The 6,919-nt window shown below is 38.1% G+C and overlaps 1 non-coding gene across 1 annotated transcript; it reads left to right on the top strand.

The window, feature by feature from the left end:
- The first annotated feature begins 1,659 nt into the window (after positions 1-1,659).
- On the top strand, positions 1,660-1,765 carry LOC145583521 (small nucleolar RNA R71). Its single transcript, XR_014100163.1, has one exon. It is a non-coding gene; the product is annotated as a small nucleolar RNA R71 (small nucleolar RNA).
- The last annotated feature ends 5,154 nt before the right edge of the window (positions 1,766-6,919 follow it).

The raw sequence follows: 6,919 nt of genomic DNA, 5'->3' as shown, positions 1-6,919 counted from the left end.
AAAGTGATGTTAGTAGGTAAGAATTCCCCTAGCTCAAGTCTTTGGTACACCGAGTATGGCATGAGGCTAACACTAGCTCCTAGGTCACACAAGGCATTCTCAATTTGCATTTTATAAATGGCACAAGGGACGAAAAAGTTTCCGGGGTCTTTTAGCTTAGGTGGCATCTTGTTCATTATGATAGCACTACAATTCTCGGTCAATTTCACCGTCTCTACACCATCACAAGTCCTCCTACCACTCAAAATGTCTTTGAGGAATTTTGCGTAGTTGGGCATTTGGGTGACAACTTCGGTAAATGGTAGAGAAAGGTGAAGTTGCTTAAGCATGTCAATGAATTTTCCAAATTGTTCATCTAACTTGTGTCTCATGAATTTTTGTGGATAAGGAAGCTTGGGTTTCACAATCTCTTTCTCCACTCTCACCTCACTAGGCTTCTCAATCTCAACCTCACTCAAAGATGCACCATCTCTCTCATCTTCAACCAAAACCTCTTTTGTGCCCTCTTTGGTCTAACTCTTCCTAGGAAAACTCTCCTCAAGAATCTTACCACTCCTTGTGACAATAGCATTAACCGGTCTCTTAGGATCTAGGCCTTGGGAAGGTAAAGAAGAAGGACTAGAATGGTCTTTCAAAGCATTATCAAGTTGAGAAATTTGATTTTCAAGCATCTTATTGTGAGTCATCATTTCATTAAATTTCTTATCACTTACGGTCATGTAAGTGTTCAACAACTTTGTTTGATTTTCAATGATTTCTTCCAAATTTGTTCTATGTGAAGAAGAAGAGGATTGAACATAGGAATTATCATTTTGGGCCTTTGGAGCAAATCGGGGTGGAGGGCCTCTTTGAGCATTGTTTTGAAAGTTGCCTCTACCTTGATTGTTCCAATTACCCCTATTTTGATTTTGACCATAACCTTGATTATGGTTACCACTACCTTGATTATGATTCCCATAACCTTGGTTTTGATTACCATAATTTTGGTTTTGATTTTGGCTACCATAACCTTGATTGTTATAGTTACCTCGAGAACCTTGGTTCCTATAACTACCACCTTGGTTATAGTTGTCAAAATTGCTATGATTGTTGTAATTCCTATTCCATTGAAATCTTTGATTCTCAAACCTAGAATCATGATTATTTGACACATAGTTCACATGCTCATTCACATTTCCATCTTGATCATCACAAACATCCATACATGCATGAGGGCAACTAGAAACATCATGATCATACAACCCACAATCATCACAAAACAAGCATCCACTAGGCATGTTATTAGAAGAAGAAGGGGGTTGAGAATTAGAAGACATACCTCTCCCATTAGATTGGGAGGAAAGACTTGAAACTTGGTAGGTAGCACTTTCCAACTTTGCCTTGATAGCGGACATATCCTTCCCCAAGTTTGTTATTTGTGAGGATAGATTGTTGATTGCATTTAGATGATCAACCGAGTACACCGAAGAGCTACTCTTGCTAGTTGACTCTCTTTCTCCATCTTGCCAATCTCTATAATACCTCACCACGTCTTCAATTATGTCCACCACTTCCTCTTCCGTTTTGTTCATGATAGGATCTCCGGCTCCTCCATCTAAACATGATTTTCCTTGAGGGCTAAGGCCTCCATAGAAGATTTGAATGATTTGATAGGTTGGAATTCCGTGATGAGGACACTTTCTTTGATACTCTTTGTATCTCTCCCATGCTTCATAGAGGCTCTCACTTGGCTTTTGCTTGAAACCTTGAATCAAAGCTCTAGCTTCCGCCGTTTTCTTTTGTGGATAGAAACGGGATAGAAATTCCTTGGTAACATCGTCCCATGTCCTTAGAGAATTCGGCTTGACCTCCTTGTCTAGCCATTCCAAAGCACGCCCTATGAGAGAAAAGGGAAAGAGCTTGAGGCGGACGAATTCTTGGGAAATTCCATTCACCTTGATAGTATTGCAAAATTTTTCGAACTCCTTGAGATGGTTTAGTGGGCTTTCATGCTTGGCCCCACTAAATTGTCGCCTCTCTATCAAAGTGATCATTGCCGGTCTTATTTCAAAATCATTTGTCGGTGTTGTAGGTGGAGCAATCCCACTCTCAAATCTATATGCACCGGGAATCCCCAATTCTTTCAATGCCACTCTCGGATTTTCTCCCATTCTTGCTTGTTCTTTTTGTTGTGGTTCTTCTTCACTTGAAATGCTAGGGCTCAAAGATCGTCTAGCACCCCTCAACCTTGCAATAGTTCTCTCAATTTCTGGATCAAATGGCACTAGTGAATGACCACGTGCTCTATGCATAAAATCTCAAAAGAAATGGTTAGTAGCACGGCTACAAATGTAGCCTAAAAGAAAATCTTTTTGTATTTTCAATTAAAGGTGAAATAGACTCAACAACTATAACAAAGCACCAATATCATTCCCCGAAAACGGCACCAATTTTGATAAGAGGAAAATGTAGGTCGTTATCTACCTCTCCTAGAGCCAAACTTAATTTGTAAACACTCGACCAACCCTAATACAAGTACATGGTAAGTCAAGGGTCGAACCCAAAGGAATGAGTAGGAACGATGCTATAGCCTATGTCAAGCTAAATCGAAGAATATAAATGGTAGTGGTTGGTAACTAAGATGTCAAAAAGCTAAAAAAATCGAAGAATTCAATATGCTAAACACTAGGGATATTGGTTCCACATGCAAGCTGGATGATTATGCTAATTTATACAATCACTCAATCGATTCAACATCATAAGGGAATAGTTGCAATCAAAGGAATCCAAAAGCTATATCCTATAAGCCAAGCTAGGGTTCACTATGAATGGCTAACAAGGAAAATCACAATCAAATTCAATCAATTAAAGCAATCCTCAAATCAAGGGTTCACGATATTGAAATTTGCAATGCAATCTAGATTAATCTTATAGGTTGATCACTCCTTGTTTGATTAATCACATGCACAACTATGTCAACCAATTTAATTGCAACATTCAAATCAATTTAGCATCATTAACTAGCAAAAATCATCAATCAAGCATGCTTCCCCTTCTCCCTAGAAACTAATCTACTCACTAATCATGGTGAAATTAAGGAACAAAACAAATTCAATCAAATTCATATTCATTCAAGCTTAATCAAAGAAAATCAATCAATCAACAAATTCTAGAGCAAGGAATGTAATTTCAATCACTAATTCAAGAAACAAGAAGGAATTGCATTAAAAGTAAATCAAAGGAAAGAAATCTTACAAACTTTCATTGAATTGAAGAAGGAATTTCAAGATCAAATTGAAATCTAAGATCGAATTCAAGTACAAACAAGTAAATCTTAAGCTTCTCTCTCTACTATTTCTAAAAAATTCTCTCTCTAGTACAAAAGTTAAGTCGTCATAAAAAAGAAAGTCAAAAGCTATAAATAGGAAAATCGAGCGAAGGGGGCCGCACAGGGCCGTGCGCACGCACAGACCAGCTGCACGCGCGCACAGCTGGGTCTGCGCGCACGCACCCCTGTGCCGCGCGCGCACCCCTGTGTGGTGCACGAGGCCTTGGCTCCTTCGCTTGCTTGATCAAACTCCGCGCTCCCGAGCATCCCCATCATCAGTGCACTCGAGATGATGCCCGCGAACAAGGCAGTCCTAAAATGAGCAAATTGACTTGATTATTCACCTACAAAACACAAATAAAACAAAGAGAGAAAGCATAACAAAATAAAACTAAAACTAAAACTATGAATTATTAACTAAAAATATGAAAAACTCGTAAAAAATAACCGAGAACCAAAGTGAATTATAAAAATGGAAAATCAAATAAAACTAAGAGAATTATATGAAAATGATGAAAGAAAATAAAGAAAATGAACCTAAATCTTATTTTTTTGAGCGCCATAAACGACGCTCATCAAAATCTAATCAAAGAATTGTAAGATAGATTTGGGACCAAACCCTCATAACTATCAACCTTTCACGTCGAGGTCTAAGACAACTTCGAGCTTGGCTAGGTGTATCTATGTCTCGTGAATGAGGAATATTGTATTTGAAAAGGCAAGGCTTAGAAAGAGGGAGAAAGAATAAGCTTCTAGCTTAGAGAGAGAGAATAGAATAGATGATTGTTGATGATTGTTTTTGATTGCTGGTGAGTAAAAATGGAGGAAAAAGACCCTATTTATAGAGAAAAATATCCGAAAATGATTAGAAAAGATCGAATTCCAATCGAAGTAAAACTGCTCCCATCGCGGCGCGAAAGGGCTATCGTACGGAATCATTATTCCAATATAATTGGGTAATTAGAGTCCGTACTTTATCATTAAAATCAGATGAAAATTATTTTAAAACACGTGTTTTATTTCAACTAAATTTTTTTATCTTTTCTAAAATAAATAAAAACATAATTATTAATCCTAATTTCTTTAGAACTTAAAATAACCTTACAGATTATTCTAGAAAATTAAAGTAATTCCTAATGACTTTAGGAATGATAATTAATGGACCCTCCACTTGATCATTGGGTCGCCCATAAAACTCGTTTAAGATCTAATTTAGTATTTGGGCCATAACTTCCTCATTATTCATCAGAATCGGGCTTATAATACATCTTTGGAAAGCTCTTTCTGAATCCCATCCAACTACATAATTATTGGACCCATATCATGGACCAAAATAAATTGGATTGGAAATTTTCCATAAATAGAGTACAAAAAAAAAGATTTTCGAAAACAAGAAGAAGTATTTTTTATTAAAAACAGAGGAATCACGAGACTCTTTTACATTTCACCTCGTTCAATAATCAATGACGTGAAAAGTAGTCATCATCGAGTTTGGTTTTTGGGGAGACATAATTTGGTGTCTACAGAAACCCCCACTTTGACTGAGTTTGGAGTAACGTAAGTTTCGAAAACAAAAGTCAAAGTAGCGATAGGGACGGAGAATGATTCATAATGTTCTCCGATCCTAAATCATTCTTGTAACGCCGATATCTGCAAACTAGCGTTAGTTAAACAGTCAAGAGAGTTAGAAACGCGTATCTTGCACCGTCGAGCACACATGCATTCATATTCACATTCACACACTCACACCATGATCATATCAAAGGATCTCCAATGCTCATCCCTATTCATTTAGAGCTAGACTTGGGGGCTTGATCCCTACATTATTAACTTACCTAGCCTAAGAGTCACCATCATTTGACTCTTCTTGAAATAATATATTTCCATACATTTAGCCTTTGCAGCCTAACTTTAGTGTCACTTTCACACACATCATAGATACATGACTAAATAGTCCTTCCCTTAAGAACCCTTTGTCATGAAATCTTAACACAACATTGAAGCATACTTTCATAACAAAATCACTCATCACTCATCATTGCATCACAAAGTATGAAGTGCTTAGCCTCCGTGCCTAAGTTACCCAAATACTTTCATCATTGAGTCAACAATTGAGATAGCTTAGGATGAGTTAATCCTTGCACCTTGAGAGATATTATCAAACAACGTTTGACTAAGCTCATTCAACATGCACCATCAAAAACTTCTTCCCTTTTGCGTCTTTCATTTCGGGAGAAAGTCGGTACCCTCCACAAAAATGACGGAAATTTTTGCTTTTTTTTGCATTTTCGAGTCGCACGATCACATTATAATGCACACACGAGCCATGTACACATTGAGTCATGTCATTTTATCACATCGAGTTAAGTCTACGCACATGAGTCGATTTGAGTACGTCAAGTTACACGTCGAGTCAAGCAACACTAAGTCTTATGTCAACCCTAGTTACATGAGCAAAGTCCTATAATCAAAAATATAAATGCAGGTACATTTCAGTGAGCAAGAACATTCTCGGATTTTTTCGAAAAACCGCGAATGAAAACTTGACTCCAGCGTCAGACGACAAGGTTGTCGCCTGGCGACAGAAGAAAAGCACGGCGCCAGATAGTTTCAGCGAGCGCTGGTACGGAGACACAATGCGTGGCCCCCATGTTAGATTATGCGGACCTAGTGCAGCAATTTCCGGGATCCTTGGTACGCGAGTTAGCCCCTATAAGCAAATTGACATGATTAGTAGTCGGCTCGATTACAATCGCAGTAAGTGATTGACCTGACGACGATCGTCTCACTTAGCTTAAGCGCCTAAGCATTGGCTCATTACAAGCACCAACGCATCGGTTGAAAAGCAAGCACTTATACGACAATTTTTTCAAGATTGGATTGTCATCCCCAATTGACAATATTTCTAAACGTGGATTGTCGCGCATCTTCTTAAACGATAATTTTTCCAAGATTGGATTGTCATCTCTGGCAAAGTTTCCAAGCGTGGATTGTCGTGCTCTTGCTCTGTTTGGCAATTTTTCCAAGATTGGATTGTCATACACATAGTTCCCTATGGCAAAATTTCCCAAAGGATTGTTGTAGGTCTCTACTCATCATAAATTTCGGCAAAGGTTCCTCAACGTGGATTGTCATTCATTTCTGTAAGTGGCAAATTTTCCCGAAGTGGATTGTCGGTCAACTCTTTTTTTGCAAATGTTCCAAGATGCGGTTTGTCAATAGTGGCAATATTTTCCTAAAAGGATTGTCGCATAGTGTTGGCTAAATTCTAACGTGGATTGCTTTCAAGAGTTATATTCCAAGATGTGGATTGTCGATCGTAGCAAAGTTCTTATGACAGATTATTACGAAGCATTGGCAACTTTTCCCAAAATTGGATTTTGGCAAATTTTCCGAGATACGGATTGTCGCTTCATCATAGCAACATTTACAAGGATGGATTGTTACGTGGCATTGACAACTTTCCCTAAATCGGATTGTCATACATCATACAAGAGTCGTGTTGACAATTGTTCCTGAAGAAAAGAGGATTGTCATCACCTAAAGCATCAACAGAAAAGCTCAAGCAACATTAAGGATTGACAGGCGTTGATATCTCTGGCTTGCAGAAGA

The sequence above is a fragment of the Chenopodium album genome, chromosome 15, assembly GCF_948465745.1.
Source record: "Chenopodium album chromosome 15, dcCheAlbu1.1, whole genome shotgun sequence".
Classification (NCBI taxonomy): domain Eukaryota; kingdom Viridiplantae; phylum Streptophyta; class Magnoliopsida; order Caryophyllales; family Amaranthaceae; genus Chenopodium; species Chenopodium album.
This window is presented reverse-complemented; position numbering and strand designations above follow the sequence as displayed.